This window comes from Xenopus laevis, chromosome 2S (assembly GCF_017654675.1).
Source record: "Xenopus laevis strain J_2021 chromosome 2S, Xenopus_laevis_v10.1, whole genome shotgun sequence".
Lineage (NCBI taxonomy): Eukaryota > Metazoa > Chordata > Amphibia > Anura > Pipidae > Xenopus > Xenopus laevis.
In genome coordinates, this window is record NC_054374.1 from 124026361 (window position 1) to 124051718 (window position 25358).

At 37.2% G+C, this 25358-nt stretch overlaps 1 pseudogene; it reads right to left on the reverse strand.

Annotated features, from left to right (window-relative positions):
* LOC108708984 overlaps window positions 1-24931 on the reverse strand; it is a 34674-nt pseudogene extending 9743 nt beyond the window's left edge.
* Between the last annotated feature and the right edge of the window lie 427 nt (window positions 24932-25358).

Below are 25358 nucleotides of genomic sequence, written 5' to 3' on the forward strand. Positions count from 1 at the left end.
GCATTGCCACAGACTGAGCTTTAGTATTTTTGGCAGAATGTACAGAAGAATGAGTCGGAAATACACATATAACTGGGTAAAAGTAATAGATTAACCCAATGGTTCCCTCTTGCTTAGTGTATAATCTATGGCACTTGTCGATTACCTGACATCCAAGTGTCATAAGGCTCTACGTTTTCAGGTTCTTTGTTGTTCTATGTGAACTGTGATTTTCCCAACAAGATTTTGAATAATAAATGTCAGCACCTCCAGAAGCTAAAGGCTTTCAGTAGTTACTGGGAGCGATCATTCAACCAAATCTGGAATGCCATTAATTAACACACAATACTGATTAAAGTCTAGAACATAGAATTACATTTCTGCAAAAAAGAGGAACAAAACCATATAAAGACATGCTGCAGGCCCTCGGTTTTATACAGCTTGTAAAGTCTTGACCCACATACTTCCCACATGTCAAGTAACTCCAAGTTGAAATCGAATACAATGGTTAACATATTTTTTTTACAAGTCATTTGGGTCGAGGAGACTGCCTCATACAGATTTATATAAACAAAAGGAATCCTGGGAATGAATTCCAAACAAGCTCCAAGAAAATCCATGTAAATGGGATTTTCTTGGAGCTTGTTTGGAATTAATTCCCAGGATTCCTTTTGTTCATATTTTTTTAAAATACACAGACTTTAATGCATCACATTATAGAAATGACTTCCCAAAGCACCAATTATAAGTCATTACTAGGCATTGTTTATATTGGGAATAATATATCCCCTGTACTGTAAAAATGAATATTATACATTACGAAGGGCAGGGGTCCCCAACCTTTTTAACATTCAAATGTTAAAAGAGTTGGGGGGCAACGCAAGCATGAAACATCTTCCTGTGTGGCACAAAATAAGTGCTGTGATTGTCCATTTGGTAGCCCTTTTGTGGACTGGCAACAGTCTGTTTGCTCTGTTTGGCAATACACCTGGTTTTTATGTAACCAAAACTTGTGTCCAAGCGGGGAATTAAAAAATAAGCACCGCTGGAAGCGCCATCCAAGGGGTTGGCGAGTAACATGTTGCTCGAGAGTTTTCTGTGTGAAAATCAGATTTTTTCCCGCAAAGCAAATTTTCGGGAAAATGTAATAATAAATAAGTGTAAAAAACCAGTGCGGATTTGATCAGAGTTTGTAGCAGAAAGTGTTGAGATAAAATCAGACTTTGATAAATAACCCCCTTGATGTCAGAAGAGCCAAGTTTGCATGTGCAGCATGGTTTAAAGCACTGCGTATCTTGACAGCGCTAGATAAATGATGATGATGGTTTCTGTACCTTTACAGAATGAGTGATCTCTCTTCTGCTGACGTCAAGTCAGCTGATGCCACAAACCCAGAAAAATTTTAGCAGCAAGTCCTCTGGCACTTGATTTACAGAAGTTGACAGCTCTGGGATAGAAGTGTGATTTGGGAAGCCTAACTTGACCCTCTCTGTGGAAATAACAGAGTGTGCTGATTATTGTGTGTGATGGCTTGATAGAGGAATAAAGAGGACATTTAATACATGTTCACTGTGCACTGGAAGATTTAAACACAAAAAAGTGATTATTCTGTTGCAAAGCACTCTATTTTCATATATATTATTTTTTACAATACAGGTACGGGATGCATTACTGGAAACCTGTTATGAAGAAAGGTCTGAATTATGGGAAGGCCATCCGCCATAGACTCCATTTTAAACAAATAATTAACATTTTTAAAAGTGATTTCATTCTGTAAAAATAAACAGCACACTACCTTGCTCTTTACCCCTTAATCCTTATTGGAGGCTAAATAACCTTATTGGGTTTGATTAATGTTAAACGGGGTACAGAAACAGGTCCCATATCTCTACATAAATTTCAGACAGTCATCTGAAAAGATCACTAAACACTGATAATCACAAATAACCTCACTAAACAATGCTTATAAGGATACAATTTACAGGATACTCATGGCTCTTCTGGATATAAATTCATGGCTTTTGTGTATTATATATATATATATATATATATATATATATATATATATATATATATATATATATATATATATATATATATAAAATATCAAAACAGGGGGGTTGTGGGAGCACTCTAAAGGCTTTAAAGTATATATATAAGTATAATAAATGCTATTGCATATGTACCCAAAACAGGGGTTATTTTGTTACAAAGTTATGATCATAAAATTGATAAGCCACCATACCACGTCAAGGTAAACCCCGAATGGCGGTCCCTAACTTGTTTTAGTTTTTTATGTGCATTCTAGCATTACCTGTAATATATATACCTTAAAGCCTTTAGAGTGCTCCCACAACCCCCCTGTTTTGATCTTGTATATTTAGCCGGAAGCTGTGGCATAGCTTCAGTGGTTGTAGCACCCCATACCCCCCCTTTAAACTAGTGGTGATCCTATGTCTTTAAAATTGGGCGTTTGTTTTGGGAATATCTCTCCTTTAAAAGCCTGATTGCTGGCTGGGGAGGATTTAGCCCTCAGTGAAAAAACAGCGTTCAATGGACATTGATTACAGGTAATGCTAGAATGCACATAAAAAATAAAACAAGTTAGGAACCGCCATTCGGGGTTTACCTTGACGTGGTATGGCGGCTTATCAATTTTATGATCATAACTTTGTAACTAAATAACGCCTACTTTGGGTACATATGCAATAGCATTTATTATACTTATATATATACTTTAAAGCCTTTAGAGTGCTCCCACAACCCCCCTGTTTTGATATTGTATATATATATATATATATATATATTCGGCATTCTACAACAAAATAATATATTATTACGTTTTTATCTAAATAAAATATGTCTAAATTTCTTTTAATGGAACGTCAGATGGGGCAACAATTCTAACCACCTGATTGGCAGCTATTGCATTTACACAATTACTTTGTTTATAATTTCCGAACTTGGAGTGTTCCTGGTTGGAAAAACTGATCAGTAGATGAAGCACCATGGCTGTCCAGTGTTGATTCTCTTTTCCAGCAGTAGACTTTCACTGGGTGACTTAATGAAAAAAATAAATATCATTTTATCATCACATCTGCAATAGAGCCATTACTGGACCATAACCATTATACATTTAATTAAAGGGATTATTTACACATTTATTTATGTATTATCCTGTTTGATTTATTTATCATTTGAAATAAGTGTGAAGTGCAGGGTGCTGCCATTTCAGGTTATAAAATGGCCTGGGGCACCTTTGGTTCATCGCCCTGTGTTTCATCATACTCAACCCACAACAGCTGCCTTGTCTGCTGTAATCTCTATAAAGTGTTTTCAACATTTGTACAATTTAGTTATGGTCACTTTATGGTTACATACAGTTCAACAAGGTAAGACTTTATTTACCCATTAAATTTATGTTGCATTCCATTCAAAGTATATAGCCAATATCGCCAATCACATATGAATCTTCACAATGTCATACATAATACAGTCATACATTTGCATACAGATAATCTTCAAAATATTCAAATTAATTTACATAAAGGGCAGAGTTTTGGCATTAATTAGAGTATGACATGGGCATTACTGTGTGGTTCCATTTTACTATGGTGGTGGGCCCAGATGAACAATGGGCTATTAATTGACCCCCATGGGGGGCCTGCTAAATATTTAGTATACAATGGCAAAGTATGTAAATGCTCAATGATAATCAAACATTAAGCTCAAAAGGGTAACTGTAAAAGGAAAGAGTGGTTAGCCCACCAATATTTAAGATGGGCAATATTTCCCCCTCCTTCTCTGAGAAGTGGACAGAACTCTCTAGGCAGAAATAACTAAAGTTAAATAAATATATTTTATTACTTTCTTACTTGTCCTTTATCTTGTTTTGTTATAGCATTGTTTCAGTGATACTGATTTGGAAAACCCACAATTATTGATGCATAGCTATGCTCTTCTGAAAGGATCCTGTTGGGGGAAACAATTTTCTGGCCCACAGCTACACTGAAATTCTCAGGTGGCAATTGGTCACTTGAAATTGTATGTATTCTTGACGGCTCTGCATCTGTACCATAGAAATAATTAGGTTACACAAAATTAATTTTCAAAACAAACATCTATTTTGTTTCTGTTCTACTTCACGCTGCACCAGAGATTTAATTAATTCAACTCCACTTAGACTGTGGTCATAAAATAAATTGTAAGGGCCCTATGTTATGCTATCCATTTCTGTGAGATTCAAAACTGATCTCATAATCAGTCAGTGAAAATCTATTGTCTATATACCCCACATTTATTTTCTTTGAGCTATCCTAGAAGAAAATATACACAACGTTAACCTATTATATTATGCACTGTATTTCCTGTGCACATCAAAGAAATAGGTAAAGCCCATTCTTTTAGAGAAGATACTCTGCATTGCTAATACTTACCTTTGTCAGCTATTACACATGCTCCACTGAAAATATTAGGGGTTATTTATGTACCAGAACACAGCAAAAAACTGCAAACACTGGATACAAATATGAAGATACTCTTGTGCCTGTGTCCTACCTTAGGTATGATAATCATTGTAGCTGTATGAAATGAGTCAGGCAATTTGCCATGTTCAATTAAGTCAGTTAAGATCTTATGAAGGCATGACGCCAATTCCTTGGTGATTTTAGCATTTCTATATAGCAGTAATCATTTTTAGTTATTATTCAGGATCAATTCAAATTTGTCAGAATGTATTATGCACTCTTATGATTTCTGTTTTTTTTTTAAATTTCTTCAAATAGTCTGGTTCCATTATATTATTATAATGTATACATTTTGTACTGTAAATTGGACGGTTGCTTATAACTGCATTTCTTTCATTATGCAAAAAAAATAACAAAACAAAAATAGTTTTGGGATGAAAGTCTCCTTTAATAACAAAACTTTGATTAACCAACCTATTCTTCATGCAGAATTACTTGGCCAGATAGCGGATGCCCCATTGGTACTATGGTCCCCAACAGCTGCCAGAAACTACCAACTGTTCTTGGGAAGATGTCATACAAATCCGCAAAATATCCTTTATACTCATTTACTCTATTTAAGTATAAGGAAACTGTACTACAACACAGAGTGAATTCTTCCCGTTTTCTGAAGAGGAAATAGATACAATTTAATGAAAAATATTAAGATAATAATTAGCATTAGTCATACATTATAATTACATTCTCTGTACAGGTTAAAGAAAACTATACCTCCTGAACAATGTAGGGCTCTATAAAAAATATATTGCAAAAAAAACAGCTTACTGGTATATGTAAAACCCTGCTTCATGTAAATAAACCCTTTTCATAATAATATACATTTTAGTAGTATGTGCCATTAGGTAATCACAAATCATAATATAATTTTAAAAAATAAGGGCCGCCCCCTGGGATCCTAGGATTCACGATGCACACAAACAAACCATACATGTTAGGTCACGTGAGCCAATTAACAGACAGAATTCTGTCTTTTTCTTCCACACTTCTTCCTGTTACAGTTAGAGTTGCAGTATTTCCAGTGAGGTGATCTCTGAGGCAGCTTATTGAACATCATGTGCGGTGTTGCTGCATGATGACGTCATCACTGGTGCTGAGATTTTGTAACAAAAGGGCGCCCTGGACGCTGAAACCCTGCCCAATTATAGGTCTTCAATCCTGTGAGTACCTGGGTATATTATAGTCTCATTCTTGGTTTTGATTCCTGCTGTGATCCTGACTCTGATCCTTATTTGCCTGCCTGTTTGAACTCTTGCCTGGACTTTAACTAACGATTGTGCCTGATTCCTATTTGTGTTGCATACTCAGACTTTAACTCTTGTTGGGCTTCCTCCTCGGTCCTGACTACTCCCGCTATGAGCCGATAGGCCCCTTGACAGTTGTCTGTAGAAGATTCTGGGAATATGTTCGCAGCCCATCATCCACCTGTATCATGGGTTGGAGTACCTATCCCAAACAGTCATTACCTTCAGCCATGGTGAAATCACACACAATATTGACTTTATTTATGGGAAGTGTCCACTGGGCCATTTCTTCAGTAAAACTCAGGGTACATGGTTCATGGCGCTCCAGTGGATATCCCTGCATATACAATACAATCACTGCACGGATTCTGTAACACAAACAACTACAAAAATCATAATAGTCCACGCAATTTGTCATTTAATAAGGCTTAGAAAGAATTTTAGGTGAGCTGATTTTTTATTTGTTTATTGAACTGAATTCCTATATCATGCCAGAATGAAACAAGCAATGAACACAGTGCACCAATTCATGTTTCAAATGTATTTACACGTGAGTATCTTTGTTTCCACAGCATTTTCTTAGAGTTCCAAATGTGCATAAGTCAAGAAAGACTGAAGCTTGTCAGCCCACAAACCACAATGCTATAGGGATTTGGGAAATTTAAAAAAGTGTCTCCCCTCATATTGAATTTACACAACTACATATAAAATTATCTATTCTTTAAAAAACAAAAGTCATCTCGAGGATACTGCTTGAGCAGCAAATTAACTGATGTATTCCTTCAAGTATTCCTGACAGTATTCCTTCAAGTAGAAGAAAATTAAATGACTTCAAATGATGATCAGCAATTGAACCAAGAGCCCAAAAAGTATTGTCATTTTACCACTACACCATTTATAAAAGAAGTATTATATCAAAAGTTACATAATCCACGAAGATGAAAACTATCAAAAATTTACGGAAAAAAATAATTTAGCTTTTCTTTAAATGAGCCACAAACAATACATTTAACATGTATTTGATATATTTCGCTAATGCTGATTGTTATATTGCTGATTGTGAATATTTATCAACTCTTTTTTGTTATTTATTTAACATTTCCCCCTCACCCTATTTGGAAATGTCAGGAAAAAATTGATTTCTAATTATACATCTACTTTATATACAAAAACATATCTCAGCATGATAATACAACCTCACCCACCTATATTATAAACCTCTCCCCATCTGGTATTTTTTAAATAAACCAGTTGTTAAAAATCAGTTTGATACTGAACTGTAATTGCAGCAGTGTAGGCAGAACAATGTCATACAACTTTGTTGGCGTTATCAAGGCACTTAACTTGAACAAGGCTCTAGTATGAGGTTGCTACTCTAAATACAGAACTATTTTAAACACAGAAACAAGGAAGCAGGTAGTGCAGGCAATCAAATAAACACAAGTAGAATACATTTTGAATTAGTGCATAAATTGATTTATTTTATTCATCAGGGCTAGCAAATAGAACAAACCATACCAGAAAATGCTGTCTGTAATGGTATAAATATGTTACAGTGGCACCTGGTATGACATTGCTAAAGAAAAGAAGAATATATCAACAATGTCTGGGCACACTTGGAAACCAGTAGCCACAACACTACTGTCTAAAATGATGATTTTGAGCCAGCATCTCTGATTTAAGGATGCCGAAGACTGCAGGGATTAGAATTTTTTTTTAACATCACACTATAGACCCTTGAGGCTAAAGCATTGTCTGCCAGGAACAGTAAAACACCAGATTATTATATCTATTGGAGGGCAAGAACTGTGGGTGAATTTGGAACAGCATGGCCTGGACTCAGGTGCATCAGAGTATTTGCTCTCTGCTCTCTTGTGTCAAGATGCCCATTACAATGGACAGCAGAAACATAATTGTGAATTTTTAACCTTAATGTAAATTTGGTTTTACAATTTGATTTTAGCAATATATAATTGTGGGTTCTGCAACGGCTGGATGTGGATGATTGAAAATAAATTGCATCAGGTGCATCAGGCCCTGAACGTTGAGTTGCCTTTGACCCAAGAAATTGTGATATTCGTCCTAGAAGTGGTCTTCTGTAGTGTGACGATCTGCTTAACATTAGTGCACCAGGTTTGAAATCACCTCTTGAGCATTGAAGCTGAGAAAACTATACTGATTGACTATATGTCATTGATTTACACCACATAGTGCACCTCTGCAGATAACATCTGTGTTGTGTCATTGTTTTCTTTCATTTGAAGGGGAAGAACTTATTCAGCTGACCCCTTAGCTGGGAGACTAGTAAAGACGTACAGAGTAAAGGCAGCCCAGGCAGGAAACTGTAAAGGCCAGTGAGATAGAAGTAGTCAGGAAAGACATGTTAACTCTATATGACCAATCAGCTAAACACTTTAACTTTAAATGGCATTTGACTTTATAGAGTGCTGCAACAAACTGATACCGGCACAGGCATATTTTAGCCAGAATGTTGTTCCCCTACCTGTTTATTCTGCAATATCTTGGAAATAAAGTACTGCTGCCATTTTTTTCACTATAAACCATATTATGGATATGTTCATAATGAAAATGGGTTTATTTGTACCTTATTTCAGTCTGAAACTTGTATCAATCTATAGAAATCTTTGGAACTAAAACAGCATGTTTGCAAGGAACTCCCTGGATTTGAACAAGAGACCTGCCATTTACCGGCAGCTGCTCCTGCTACTGCTTGAGCCACATGAGGCAGTGTGCTGTTCCGTGACTCTGACAAAGTGCCTTCTGTGATACTGCCTCCGTGTCAGTCTTCCCAGACATGCCCCTATCCAGCTGTGGGCAATTGCTCATTAAAGGGCTATTTAAGCCTGCTTTCACACTGGGTAATTGGCCAATCTGCCTTATGCTAGCCTTGCATTGTGTTGCTGTTCCTGATCTTGAATTATTTCAGTTCTTGTGATCTTGGTGCTTACTCCTGATTACCTGCTCCAGCCATGGCTCCTGTCCTTGTTCCCCATTGCCTGATCTCCCAGTTTTGACCTTGGCCTGTTTTCTTCTGCCTGCACTTGACCTTCAGTCTGTTTTACAGACTTTGATTCTTGCTGCCAACCCCTGACCCTTTGGTCTATTTAAGGACTAGTTTTCTGCCTGCCCTCATTTGTGCTCATCTGCAGAGGTGTGTACTAGTACTTGGCATTAGTATGGATGTATCATGAAGGAAAGTTTGTCTAACAATAAAAACTGAAGAATTGCTTGTGTAAATAGGACTTGATGGAAAATATCAACGTCATATTTCAGAATTGTGGATACCAGATCACATATTTTTACTAATATAGTTTGTAAATGAAAACTACATATCATATAAATGGCATCGGTTTAATATATAGAATTGGTTTGACTGTTTTTAACTGGTAAAACAGAGCCATTAGAACAAACATCTACTATTGGGGACCACAAATTAGGAGAATTAACCTATATTCATAGAAACAATACTGTTCAATTCATAAGCAGTATGCAAATACTTTATGTACATCCTATCATTATTCCAGGTTTTATCTATAGCTATAGATCTAAATATACTTGTTATTTATTTTAAATATTACATTAACTTCAATTACAGTGTCAAATGGTGCACATTCTGTTCTCTGTGCTCTCCTCTAGTCATATCACCTACATGTTGCAAGAATTAGCTTTCCAGACCTACTTCCATATCATTAACAAATTACCAAAGGCACAGTTTTTAACTGAACCTTGAGACAAATCAATATGACAAAGATCAATTGCTATTTTTAGCTTGTGGTCTTTCAGCCACTTCCCTATCTATCTTATCTGGAAACCTTATATTAGGTAAGCTCTGAATAACATCTCCTACAGACAGGGTCGGACTAGGCTGGAAAAAACCTGGTGGGCCCCGCCGACCAAGATCCGCACCCACATCTGTGATAAGGCTTGGTAATGTTGAAAAAATTACACCGGCGCATGCGCGCACACACTAGGAGCAACGGCGCATGCGCACACATACGCGGATCACTGGGGGTTTCGGAGGGGGGCCTTGGCCCATTTTAAGCAAATAATAACCAATGAATAAGCTGAGACATATAAAATAATAGCCGCTTAAGGCTGCATAACATTTAACCTCTTAAGGCTGCATAACATTTAACCGCTTAAGGCTGCATAACATTTAACATTATCTTATAATGCATTCACATAACTCTTCATAATCAACCCATTCTCCAGACTAAGCAAGCCTCCGTCCTGTTTTCTCCCTTACTGTGCCTCCTTGCCCCTAAGCCTAGCCCCAGGCCAATCTCACCTTAAGACTCCATCCCCCCTTTTTGGCTACCCATTAGGGCAGCCCCACACCGCCAAATCTGCAATATGGTAACCCCACCTTTCTATAGGGCGGGCGGGCGGGAAACACTGCTCCCTTGCTTCAACTAAAGGTAAGCCTGCTCTCCCGCACTTTTCAGCTCCCTTTAAAGGCTCGCTCAGACCTGCCTACAACCCCCACAATGCCCCATTAAGACCTCCCCTTAATCTCCTATTCGTCCCCTAAGTCATGCCTTACTCCGCTCCACCTGTCCCAGGGTCCCTCCATAGGCCTCTTTTTGCTTTTCAGTTATTATGTAGGTTGTGCAAAAATGCTCAATATTTAATTCCTCTCATGGAAATAATTTGTAGGCAGTTAGACAGCATCATGCATTTATATTCTGGCTTTACCTAACATTCCAACCTGTTTTTAATTTCTCTATATTGCCCCCATATGTAAAAAAAAGGCACTAAGTTTGCCCAGGGGCAGTAACCAATAGTAACCAATAAGATCTTTGCTTTTAAACAGGTGACCAGTATATGCTTTATGCTGATTGGTTGATATAGGTTACTACACCTAAGCAAACTTAATACATTTTATTACATAACCCCACTGTATTTTAATCTATATACAACATTTTACAGGTGAAACATTTTGTTAAAAAAATAAATCTTACAGCTTTTCAAGTTTAGAACACTAGCTCTGTTTTCTGTGTGTGTATGTAAATTCAATGAGAACCAAAGCAAAGGGTATACATTACCTGTAAATGTTTTACAATGTTGACAACTTCTCTGGCTGCGTAAGGATATGTTATTATTCCCTGATCTGTCATACTTCTTAACTTTCCAAATGTAGCAACACGTTTTGCAGAACTGTATTAGGTCCATTAGGTCCATACTGTTTTAACATTGCAGGTTCAGACTTATGCATTGGGTTGTCTACTGCGTGGCAGCTGAAAATATCACCTGCAACAGGTAGAAAACAGTTTCAGAATTTAATAGGAAGAAATATCAGTCCCTAAAAAGATTTTATTAATATTTAGTCAGGGCCAATACTATTGCCCTGTTCTATTACAGAGTGTATATAACAGTGCTGCTACTCTAGAGAAGGCACTTGCATTCTTTAAACATACTATTTTAATGAATATCCCAGGATTTTACCAATGTAATTCAGTTCCCCCTTTTTAACTAGGTTGTCTGTCCAACTGTTATCATTCTATTATCTTCATATGTTATGTTAATATGCCCCACCTGCCAATTATATACAGTCAAGTTACATATTACATTAATATTATTGTATTGTATGTAGTGTCAACACAGCATGATGTAAATAGATATATGGTTTTAGGATATACACATAAATAATAATCGGAGGGCATTACGGGGTATTTATCCCATTATCAACCTACACATGTATGTCTAGTAAGACCATCAATTTCTACCTGCCTATATTCTTTATCACCTTAATGTGGGACTGTAAATTGCCTTGATAATTTTGTTTTGGTAATTTCTTTGGTGAGAAATGTAATGTCTATTTATCAACAATCTCCTTCATTCCCATAGCCCAGTTGCAGCTGCAACCTCTGAACAGCATGATGTTGATCTAAAATAAGGGATATTTGCCAAACTAAATATAATGTTTCATAGCAAATGAGACATCTCTGGTTTGGATGCCACCGAATATTTTTTATATCTGCCAAGATATTCATTAAATATATATATGACAATATAACAAAGAGATGTGTTGAAACAATACAGATAATGGGGCCAGGCCAATCTTTTAACAAAAATAATCTGTCTGACTGTAAGAGCAGTTACTTACCCAATGCACCAAAAAAAACATTTCCCAGGAAAGGAAACCCATGTCTGTTTGCTAGCACAATCATCTTAAAATCAGGATGAATAGCAATCAGATTTGGTCTTATATCAAATGTGGAAAGATCTGAGAAACACATTTTAGTTATTTGTTTTGTTTATTATTAATAAACAAATTCAATAGAGAAGCATTTGAGACCAAACCATCAAATGGCTATGCATTTTAATACTTTTAATAATCAAGATCAGTTCTTATATAGCTTATATAGCTTTTATTAGGTCAATAGTTAAAAAAAAAATGGGGGTCCACCAAGTTAAAACAAAGGAGTGTACTGTTTCCTAAAAACATTAAGGGACAGCATTAAGGGAGAAAGGTTCAATGAAGGTGCATGTCCACATACACAGTTAACTATGTATTAATATGTAATGGCAAATTTAGAATCCTAATTGTACTTACTGTACTGTCAGACTGTCAGGAAAGATCTTACTACATGTACAACCTACTGAACATAAACAATGCATCGTTTTATTTTAGGCCCTCTCTTTGAGGTCTCTCTTGAGTAAATGTTTGTTTTTGTGTCTAAATGGCAAATCCAGGTTGATGTGTATCATTACATTTGGGGAAAAATCAGCAATGCATGGCAATTCCAGACTCCTTAAAATAGTGGAACAACTTATATCATCTAAATAGCCAAAAAATGTGCCTAAACTGCCCTTCCCTGGAATTAATATTGCTTGTGAGTGCATCTGCCAGCATTTGTCAGAAATGCAGTAATAAACATTTCCAAGCATTTATCAGAAAGCAAGAGTATCATTGTATATGATTTTAATGCAAATTTGTGGGGAGCTGTTTTTTGGTTGCTTTGGCTCCCAGGGCCTTTTAGCCACCATAATGTCAAATAGCCCAAAAATGCAACGCTTAAAGGTCTCTGTGTACCATTACCATTAACTAAGTTGATTTTGGGAATTACTTTGGATACCAGACTTTAGAGCAGTAGTCAGTGTTAGTCAACATCTACTCTTGTTAATAATGTACTTTCATATATACAAAGAAGCATTGACTAAAGGGATTAATTAATGCATACAATAAGTGTGGATGTTTATTATCACTTGAGTAGTAAGGGCATTGTTGGATGCCAGTTCATAGAAAGGATATTACTGCGCTGAAAAACTGCAATAATGGGCAACTCAATCAATACAAGGAATTGAATAATGAATAATGAAAGGCTGTCTTTTCTGCAGCATCACAACTTTTGCAAATATTTTAAAGAGCATCATATTTTCATTATTAGGGATCTTCAAGACTGCAGGTCAACCCTTTTGTTGGAAGCAATGGCATTTTTATCTAAAGCAACGTATTAAGAGTAAGGATGTAGAATGCACTATTTTGTCACAGCAGATTTCTTATGTGCATTTAAGAGAAACTTGCATGAGAAACAGCCTCATGTTTTGAATTGCAAAGGTTTTGTGCTTTAAGGGGGAACTGTCATGAAAAAGCTTCATCATACTGAAATAAGAAACTTTCTAAATACAATCCATTAAAAATTCTGTACCGTTTCTGAAATAATCAAGTTTATGTTCACTATTCCTCTCTCAGCATCTGTTTCTCTACATTCTGTCTTTATTCAGGAGTTGGGTGTCAGATGAATGATCCAATATATCTTATACGGGGGCTCCTAATATTAGATATATATAAAATGTGCTTACTTGAGGAGAACTTTGGCTACAGCTTGTATTGGCTGGTAATGATCTAATTCAGGAAAATAGACTGCTTGACAATAAGATAGCATTTCCCTTTAGTATAAGGAACTGCTGGGGGGGATTGCTGTCAACAATGCCTGGAGGTATAAAGCTTTGAACATGATGCGCAAACGTCTTATCAGTACCAAGTTTATGTAACTATGATTTGTTTTAATGCTACATCTGGTAAGAAAAGGTATATTACTGTTCTGAATTACAAAAAATAACTTGCTTGCTTACTGGTATATATTGTGATTGTGGTTTTAGGTAAATTTTGAGGACCCAAGTGTGGTATGTGAAAAATATTTGTTAGCAAACTAAGACATAGTATTGTAATTAGTGGTGTGATTTTATATATTGAATAATAACTCTGAATGGTAGATTTATGAGCATTCTCTGATATGCTCAGAGTTTTCTAGATGGCTGTGCATTTTTGACTTTCTTCTACAGATGACAACTGGGCTACTGCAATTACATACTTATTTATCCCATAAATAAAGCTCCCAAGCTTAGATTTGTGTTTCTATGACTACTTTTCATACAGTGCTACGCAATATGTTGGCGCTATATAAATACATGTTAATAATAATAATAAATGCCTCCACGAATCTGCAACAAGTGTGTTTTTCTTTTCCAGAGGAATACTTTCTGTGTAGTTTAAAGGAGCTAAATGACTGATCTTTCCTTGTCTGTTTATAATCAGTTTAGACCAACAAACAAAGGAAAAAGATTCACTAAACCGACTGGAATGACACGCGGATTACCACATAAGAATCTTTAGATTTTTAATAACAATAACCTAATAAGGGGGTTTGTATTTCAGTAAGAAAAACACCAAGAAACACAGTGTAGATGTTCCATGTGCTATTTTTAGCAACACACACAAAACTGACCTTTCGCTGAGTTTTTAGCTTTTGTATTTCCACACAGGCTGTGTCATGAATGAATACCATATGTTTCTCTGTACTATAAAAAGAAATAGTTCTGCCCTATGGCACTGCTGTATTATATAAAAGAGAAAAACACAGTACTGATCTATATATACTTACTGGCCACAAGTCACCTTCAATCTGAAAGAATCATCTCTCCACTCTCTACTAATGTTTTTAAAATACAAGTGACGTTTGTTGGTGCTTTGTCGGCTTCATCTATAACAAAGATATGTCCCTTTTTACAAGCTTTCACCTAAAAATAAATAGTATTTAATGATGGGATTAAACATTTTGATCACAGAAAGCCTCAACAGCTCATTAGAGAAACATCCAGTCCCCAAACAACTGAATACAGTAATATAACTAGTCTACTGGAAGTCTACTGAAAAATATAATATTCAGTAGAGTGTTTGGAAGCTTTTCTGTTGCATAAAGTGGGACTTTTACAGGAGACAGAAATCAATCAATTATACCTAGCTGTAGGGGAGCATTCTTCAGTCACCTTTATTTATTTCTGACCAGGTAAATACCTTGGAAACCCTTAATTAACAGAGAAAGCAATATGCAGCCTGACTAACCTACATCAATCAGCTACCACTCTAATTTGTGTTTTCAGTAGACTATGCAAGGAATATACCATTTAACAACAAATGTGTAAAGGGTCAGAAGTATTCCTTTCCATAACACAAAGCCCAGGATATTGGACATTACAATTATCCATTGCTGGCTATGTCTTTCCAGAGATCATTGAATACATTTTTTTTGTACACACACATATTGTTATACTTACTAGTGGTGAGTCTTCATACACTTTAACACCTCCTTTACAGAGGGCTGCAACATAAGGCTCTGAACAGTTGTATCCCTGTAATTAAAAAACATAAATGATACATATTTCATGCAAGCATCTATTTAGTATACACATGAAATCCAGTTTTCCTAAAACTTAATATTTTAAGTACCCTAGTACTTCATAGTTCATATTTTTAAGTATCCTAGTACCTTTAGCTCTCATTTTGTTAAAGGAGAAGGAAAGTCTTTTTACACTTGGTGATGCCAAATGTTAGGCACCCCCAAGTGATTGTATTTACTTACCTAAAACCCTGGGCCGTTGCTCCTGTCAGCAGAAAACTGCAACGGCCTGGGGTTCTTCCAATGAGCACCACCGAGCACTCCCCTTCCGGCTTTTTCATTCTTCAAACATCCCAGGGCAGGCGCACAGTAGAATGAAATAGCCGACTTTTTCGTTAAAGTTCAGCTTTTTGCAAGAAGAAAGAAGAAGTCGGAAGAGGATAGCTCCGTGGTGCTCGCTGGAAAAAACCCTGGCCAGTGCGGTTTTGAGGTGATAGGAGCACCAGCCCGGGGTTTGAGGTAAGTATATAGAATCACTTGGAAGTGCCTAACATTTGGCACCCCCAAGTGGAAGAAGACTTTCCTTCTCCTTTAAGATGAGATCTTTTCCAATGATTTGGGCAATTGTATTTATCAATGGTTGAAAATGTTCACCATTAGATAAATATGCTTCTAAAAATAGGAATAAATAGAAAGTGGGTGAATTTGTTGTGGTGATCTCACATTTTTGTTAAATATGCCCCACAGATTTGGTTGTATGGTGTGTATTTCAGGGCTATACTAATCTCATATGAATAAATATTACTGTGAATTAAAGGGGTTATTTACTTAGATCCCAAACACAAACAAAGGTGCACCTCTTTTGCTCATTTAGAGAGCACTTTATTTCAGGATCTAGCTGGTGTGAGATTCAGAGTACAAAGTCAGCTGCATCAAGTCAGACCTTTCCTTACCACCTACCATAGACCAGGGGTTAAGTACAGTGCCCTAGTGTGGCCTGAAGCCACTTCCTTGTCTACATGATTCACAGTTACGACATATAAAGATGGAAAAGGTATATCTATAAGAACACATTTCTAATATATTTATCTCCCTCTTTTTCTTCTTCTTCAGTAAATACTTATTTATGTATACTAGAAATAAAATGATTTTCATGGACATTTTTTCACTTTGCACTCAAACTTGTACCGTTCATATTTATGCCTCTGCTTGTGACACCTTGACTATATTATAAATACCACTGGGATATTGTTACCATGGTAACATGATTCGTTTTCAAATTTTGAAGCATTTTGAAGCAAATTTTGTTTAAAGCATTTGTTTGTTGAATTTTAAGATAAGCACCTGGCTAGTTACATTATTTGATATTTCTTATCATATACAGATCATTAGTTATGGAACTTTCGGTTACCATTTGGTATTTTTATAAAAGAATTATTATAATCTTTGAACTCTCCCCTCTGAGATTTAAAGAGACTGATGAACCACAATTGTAGCACAGCTCTATTGAACAAAGTATATTAGAAAACCTACATTGGAACCACCCCAAATGCTAGTCCCTTTAGTTCTGTGTGAATTCCTTCTAAAACAGAGCTTATTCGGCAAGACTCCTAGCAGCATGAAGCATACTTTGGTGCCACTGGGGTTGTGGCAAAAACCATAAAACAGGTTATGGAAAAAAAAGGATTAAAAGGGAGACAGACCAAACCTATTAAGTTTGTGCACTGCCTGGAGAGCAAGAAAATACAAAACTATACGAAGTGTATTATATATACATTCTACCCTGTTAGTTACAGAGGTATTAAGCTTAGAGCGGCTTTAAGATTTCATAATAAGAGAAAACCTAAAGTTACACATAGACATAAATGCTCATTTGACAAGGTTCCCAAAGAAGTGTGACTTTGCCCAATTTGGTCCACCACATACTGCATCAGTCCTGGCTGATATGATTGTTCTGCCCCTGGGCCAAAGATCAGATCATAAAGCAGGCCTATGCAAACCCATCAAGACAGTGTTACATCAATGATGTTGATATAGTCTGCGCCTCATGGCATTTTCTATCCTACCAGTTTGATATCTGGCTTATTTTAGGCCATTTATTGGTTGGGCAGGGTCCATGCAGGCCAATAAGCTGCTGTCTCATTACAAAAAAAAAACTGAATCAAAAAACTTCTATTGGCCCGTATGTTAAGAAACAACAGCTGTGTTCTCTGATCAGAACCACAGTCAAAAATCGTTTAAACATGGTTGCTAGTGTTCGCAATGTGAAACAAAACATATTACATTGCACCATAACTGTACTATGGAAATGGAAAGTAAAGTAGACTTTCAAGTAGCAATGGCTTATCAGACAGCTCTGACACTTAGGGGCAGATTTATCAAGGGTCGAATTTAGAAGTGGAAAATACTTCGAAATTCGAAGTCAAATTCATAGGATTTTTTGCATCGTACGATCATATTCCGATCGTAGTACAAGCTTATGATCGTACTCTGATCGTTTTTCGAATCGTACGATTCTAACGATTTTATCGTACGATTTTCCTTCGAATACAAAAAAACTTAGAAACATGCTTTGGAAGGTCCCCATAGGCTAACATAGCACTTCGGCAGGTTTAAGTTGGCGATGTATTGAAGTCAAAGTTTTTTTAAAGAGACATTACTTTGATTATCGAATGGTCGAATAGTTGAACGATTTTACTTTGAATCGAAGGTCAAAGTCGTAGTAGCCTATTCGATGGTCGAAGTATCCAAAAATTACTTTGAATTTCAAATTTTTTAACTTCGAAAATTCCCTCAATTTCACTTCGACCCTTGATAAATCTGCCCCCTAATGAAACAAACATGATACAAGCACAGATAGATAATTATTATTCAAACCCACACATAAATTAAGATTAGTTCAGGGGGTGATGAGGACAGCTGTATGGTGGCATCCATTAAAAAAATACCCATAACAAATACAACTACCTCTAAGAAAATGTAAGTAAAATGAATTTGTGTTGTCTATTTTCCTCATTGAGACAAAATATAGCACAAATATTGAGTGGTTTATGGTTTTCAATCTCTTTTTTGGCACAGTGTTTAACAAACAGATGGATTACGGTCGCTAACAGATTTTTAAGCTCTAATTCCAAAGAGATTCGTGTCCATCTGTATTTACATTTGACATTCAGTTTGAGAATTTAGAAATACAGACTTGGCTGCCTGCACTTACAATCTGTCACAGAAATAACAACATAACTGCTCTAGGTTGCCTTCCGTCAAATACATTATTTCTCCATGATTTATACTAGGTCATTTATGCTAATGCATCTATATAATGTTCAGGGTATTATTATACCCACCCTTTGTTTATAAACACCACAATAATACACGACAGAGAAGTTAATCATCTACATCTTACATAATGGAACTTAAAAATTCCCCTGAATCTAGAAAGCTAGTGCTGCAAAGTAGCAATGCCAACCACTACATTATCATTAAATGGGTACTGAGGTGAGTCTTGCATTTATTTTAATAGTATTTCATTTTTATTATTCTTACTGTTGGTTTTAAATGATATTCAACATTGTAGTAAATTCTGCATCTTGACTGACAAAGCACAACCTTCAGAATATACTATATTAAAAAATGAATAACAACTTGACAACTATACGTAATAGCCTTTTTCAGGCACATACATGTATAATTCAAATGTGGAAAAATATGGACCCCCCAACTCATCAATTATGGTTAGAACAAATGCAGAAGTATATAAAATGTATGCACTACCTCTACACTAAAAGAAAATCCCCTGGGAAATTTGAAAAGCTATGGGGCTCAACCTCCTAAACCTGGTAAAAAATTCATAGTAAATATACCAACAGTACATCCTTACCACTGTGAAAGAAACAACAAACATACACCTGCTTTTACCTCACCATTGTAAATGTATTTATTTATTTTGGGTTTTTATTTCACCTTAGTATTTTTTAACTTATGTTATTACAAGTTTAAGTTGTACCTATACCATAATGCAAAAATTCATGTACAGTAAATGCATTTCATTATAACAAATAACATGTGAACATGTCAAGAGTGTGTAAGATGATGTAACAGAGAAAGTACATGTAAAGCATTTTATTTACCAATTATGATGTTAAAAAAAAGTAATAATAAACTAGTAAAAATATATTTGATTAAGCTGCATCCAATACTTTGACTGTAGGGCGAACAAAGTGCAGAGCTCACATTCACAAATGGAGCTACTCCAATAAAGAACTTTTTAGCAATCCTGGATGTTAATGAGGTTCTGGATTAAGATTAAATTTGCAGCCCGGTTAAGCATAAGGCTGGGCAGATGGCAAACAACACTAGCGTTTGCCCCTCCATACAAATTAACTGATTACAGTAAAAACCCATAAGCATGTTTGAACACATCACATCAGATTACACCTGTGGTGAATTTAGAAGTTATTGGGATCAGCAGCAAATATCTTTTATAGCCCTAATTCAAAGAATAAACATGCACATTGCAACTATAAGGGGTCTTTTCATAATTTGAATAACCATACCTTACATCTACTAAAAAAATCATTAAGGGTCAATTATATCTTAGTTGGCATCAAGTACAATATCCTGTTTTATTGTTATAGAGCAAAAGGACATCCTTTTAGAAAATTTGAATAATTTGATTAAAGTGGAGTCTATGGGAGACTACGGGCCAGGTCAGCGGGGTTGCCTGGGGGCTCCCCTCCAACCCTCGTGGGCGAGCCTATGCATGCTCGCAAACAAGCATGAACATCCATGGAATTCGCTCAGACGGACTAGGGGTAGGTAACAGGGAAGATACGTGCCTGTCGCCCTCCAAGCTTCACGCCCTAGACACGTGACTCTTCTGCCTACTATATTAGAATCCCTTTATCAAGTAAACAATGGGAAACAAAACAAAAACAATAGTAAATATTTTTGCAGCATTGGGATCATTTGATAAGTGACAACATTGTAACACTAGCAAATATTATCCATGTTAAGCAGTGCACTTCAATTTCTGAACCTTCCAATAACACATCTCAGTTCTCAGTATATTGTGATAATATTTGACTACTTGTTAGTTCCAGGGAACTGACCTGTCACTATAGATGAGGTCTGTTGTTTTGCTGTCAGGTTAGAATTTATTTTGAAGACATATTGCATAACTAAAATATTGAAAAGAGGAATAAAAAAATATAGAAACCTGAATATGATTAAAAAAGGAAGCCAAAGGGTGAACATTTAAGAAATCCTTAGGTTATGGTTATATGAATCTCATTCCCTGTATTTTGTGCAGCTAACACAGCTGTTTTAACAAAGAGTGTCAAGAACTGAGCCTTCAAAACTGTATTTCCGTTAAAATATGTCACCTACTGCATATGAGTACTAGCCTGCAGAGGTAGGTCTTAAAGAAAGACCTTAAAGCAAGATTATGCTTACAGTAAATATCTGGGAGCCTTACAGTAATACACGTATAACAAGTGACATGTTTGCTTTGAAATGACACTTAACCTAGGAATCTATTTTAAACTGCATTATGGGTTATTTAAACAATCTTATATTGTTACAGAAATAATTGGATCCTGTAATGAGGCTGATCTGTATAAAAAGGGAAAATTAACAACCCAGCAATAAATGTAATTTGCTCTGAGTACAGCTACTAGAAAGATTAAAGAAAAAGCTAATTAGTCCTTAATTTAATTTTAAAAGATCTTGAATTAGCAGTTTGAAGATCAGGGAAAATCTGAGAATACGTATCAATGGTACAATGTTAACCACAAAAACAACACATTTGTTTTAATAATATGCTATAGTATCAGTGTTACAGTGACAAAAATATATCAGCAGAGTGCAACATCTTCAGCAACAGAATAACCAACACCAGGCCCCAGAACATGACTAGTGCTTGAATCCCCCAGGACAAATTAGCCCCAGTAGCAATACTATAATATACAGTCCAGGTGGCAGGATTTCATCTTATTCACAAATTCTAAAATTGACAGAAGTGTTTATTTGTATACTTTGAACAAATCATTAAAACACCTGTCTGTCCATACTTTATATTGACTTATTTGAAGACGCAGTGCATATCTGGATGCAAACGATGCATTAGGAGACAATGGAAAATCATGAAAAACACAGGAGATTCAAGTTATGTGTGTTTAATGGTGTGATGATCTCCTAAGAGCCCAAAAAAAGGCAGACATGTTGGGAGTAAAAAAAAAAAGTTTTTCCTCCATGTGTATTTTTGTAATTTTCTCCAATATGCTAGGTATTTACTCTATGCAGGAAAGCAGCTCCTTTAAAGGAGAACCAACCCCTTAATTATAAAAACCCCTACCCCCCTACCCTACATAAACCCCCTTCTGCTCCCCCACCAGCCTAGGGGTCCCCCCAGTAAATGCCCCTACCTCTTTACTTACCCCTCGGTGCAGATTCTGTGCAGCGGAGTTCACAGGTGCCATCTTCTTCTCTTCTGTAATGTTCGTGTCTTCTTCAGGCGCTTCGCCAAATTCCGTCACTTTCGGCGCATGCGCAGTTGTCCGGAACCAGAAGATTGCTTCAACTGCGCATGCGCCGTTACACCGCTCTCTTCCCGAAGATTACCGAAGAGAAGTGCCTGTGAACTCCGCTGCACAGAATCTGCACTGAGAGGTAAGTAAAGATGTTGGGGCATTTACCGGGGGTAACACTTAGGCTGGGGGGAAGCAGGGGGGTGGGGGTCTATGTAGGGTAGGGGGGTTGGGGTTTTATATTTAAGGGTTTTGGCAAAAAAATTACAGACCAGTAACAAAATAGCTGGTCAGATCTAGTGCCGTAAAGCAGGGGTCCCCAAACGACGGGCCGCGGGCCAGAACCTCACCGCGGACACTCCTGCACTGGGCCGCCGAGCCCAGCTCACAGAAATGAGGCACGCCCAAATTGGACGCCGGTGTGTCCAAACTTGCTGCTGACCCCGACCCCATGCTTTTTCTCTACATGCTCCAACTCAGTCCTAGATTTTGTACACGCACACCGCTGTCAAATGCTGTGCATGACCAGATCAAGCCAAAGAAGGCCTTCTCCCTGTAATGATGTACTTCACTGACCCTGGAGAAGTTTATGAACGGAGGTTGAAGCTGGTCACTTCGAGAGGCTTCCTTTCATACAAGACGGCAACTACGAGCAAGTACAAGGGGGATAGAAAAAAAGTTTTTTTTATAAAAAAAATAAATAAATAAAAGTACACACTTTTAGAGCAAATAAATGTGGCGGGTTGTGGTGACAGGGTGGGTGCCTTTGTATATGTAAATTAGGGATGGGGAAAAATGTTTTACTTCTTTGTTTTGTGACAAAAGTCATGTGATTTCCCTCCCTGCCCCCAATTTGCATATGCAAATTAGGATTCGGTTCGGCTGGGCACAAGGATTCAGCCGTATCCAAGTCCTGCTGAAAAAAGACGAATCCTGGCAGAATCCCGTACCGAATCCTGGATAAGGTGCATCCCGAGAGCAAAAGGCATCCTTACCCAATTTAAACTAAGGGTAGGCAGAAGCAGTAGGTGCCTATGGCACAACAGTAGGGGGGCACTAGGACCATAATAACTTACCTATTCTGCCTAGTCCAAGCCCTAGTTTCAGCCCAGTGACTAACTGAAGCATCTGCTTCTTCTGCCAGCACACATGAAGAAGACATTCAGAACTGAGTATCAGGGCCTGGCCAGGCCAGCCTGGTGCCCCAGGCAACCCAGCTGGCTGCATCGCCCCCTCCACTGCGCACTCATGCATGCATGCTGACTGAGCTTGCATGCGCACTGAACTACCTCGTCACCCCCTCACCTCCATGTAAGTGCATACACGCCACCCCTTGCGTATGTGCGCGCAAACAACAAGCAACAAGCCAGACTCTGAAGACCAAACTGGGGTAGGCAGCAGTTAAAGATATGTGCCTGGCACCCCCCAAGCTTTGCACCCTAGGCACTTGCCTATTCTGCCTTCCCCTAGTTCCGCCCCTACTGGGTATGCAGTTAAGGGGGGGGATGAAAGCTTTGGAATAAGTGCCAGTGGGTTTGAGACAGTTGCAGGAATTGATGGGGGGGGGCGTGATCCAAGTAAGGCCTTGGATGAAAATACTACTTGGTTTTGCGTTTTATCGACCCTGCTTGTTAAGCAAATAATATCATTCAAAATGATTCTGCTTATTTCAAAGCCCTTTAACCCCCTGCCACTCATTATATCTGTGTAAATGTATTGCTGTATATTGCTTGCTTGCTGTATCCTCCATTTTTCTCCCACGAATTCCATCATTGAATTCCTATGTAAGAAACTCACTCTCACGCTCTTTGAAGAAAAATTCAAATGTGACATTTTAGAGCATATCTGGCTCAGTTTTGGCACTTAAAGGAGAAGGAAAGTCTAGCTGCTAGGCACCCACCCACCTGCCATATGCTGGTGCTCCTATTAGTAAAAACTGCACCAGCCCAGGTTAAGCACCACAGATTCATCTTCTTCTCCTGCTTCTTTTTTTAAAATCACAGCATGTACCTGCATGCAAAGGAATAGGAAGCAGGAAGAAGATTGTTTCATGGTGCTCACTCAGTAGTAGCCCAGGGTATCAATTAAGTGATTACAATCACTGGGTTTACTAACATTTGCCCCCCTGTGGTGATTTAGATTATTCCTTATGGTCATTGCCTGTATGCAGGGGTGCTGTTGCCATGAGGCGAGTTGAAAAATTCACATCAGGCTAACCACAAGTTACCAGGAGCTATAGGAAGAAAAAGCCTCTCAGCACTAGCAATCCTTGACCCGCGACAAAGCCCCTTAAGGTAAGGGGGGGGCAAACTAAAAGCCACCTCAAGACGGCAAGGGGTCTAGAATGTAAAGGATAAGGTAGGGGCGCTGTGGAGGCAGCAGGAGGAAAGGGAGTCTTTCAGGCAAGAGCTGGCTGAACCCATGGGACACAGACAGACAAAGGGCAGGGACAGGGTGACGAGGGCAATGAATCAGACTGGAACAGATGGCTGGCCTTAAATAGGGCAGAGTCAGCCCTGATTGGCTGACTGTAAACCAATCAGGCTGCTGCTGGGCTGGGTCTGCAAATGCCAGGTAATATATAGTAAGCAACCCTGCCGGCTGCTTACCTGGCCCAGTGCTTAAGACATTGAACCAGAAACCCAAAGTTCTTTGGTTCAAATCCCAGCAGAGCCTGACATAGAAAAGTGCATATCTGCATATATTTTTATCCACCCACATAGATTGTAAGCTCTAAGGGGCAAGGACATTGACTATACTCCTACTATGTTCAAGGCAGTTTGGAATCCACCGAAGTTTTCATCAAAAAGCAATGTATATGTTTTTTCCAATAACCACACATTTTAATATTGTGAAAAATTTATAATTTATTGGCTTGGGCTTAGCTGTAGCTGTAAATATTCTCTTGGCCTGTTTAAAAAATTTAGAAATCGCTCAACAATCTCATTTTTACCCACACCCTGTTGATTTAAAAAAACTGAATTAAAGATTTTATATAAAAACTTGTACCGCTTCATTTTAATATATATATATTTATATATTATTTTTTATAAAAACTATACAAATATTTTGATGTGATACTAACATAAAAAAGCATTTGTTTTTTTACATCAATGTACCCAGTTTACTAAAAACAAAAGTTTATGGTTAGATCAGTTATCAATATCCAGGTAGAATTAGTTCTGTAACTTAATTGCTATTATAGGAAGACCTGACCCATAGGGTAAAAATCCTTAATCTATGGTTTCTTTTCTTTACAGGCTTTAAAGAAATTGTTAGTGAGTTACAGCATATCATAATTAAATTCAGTTTTCTGCTCTACTAAAAATAAGAATCACTGGAAGACAGAAAAAAAATATTTCACTTATGCGAACTAAAGAAAAACTGCTAATACCATTAATTTTCTAACAGCAGTTTAATTAGTTTAACAAATGAATATGTTTT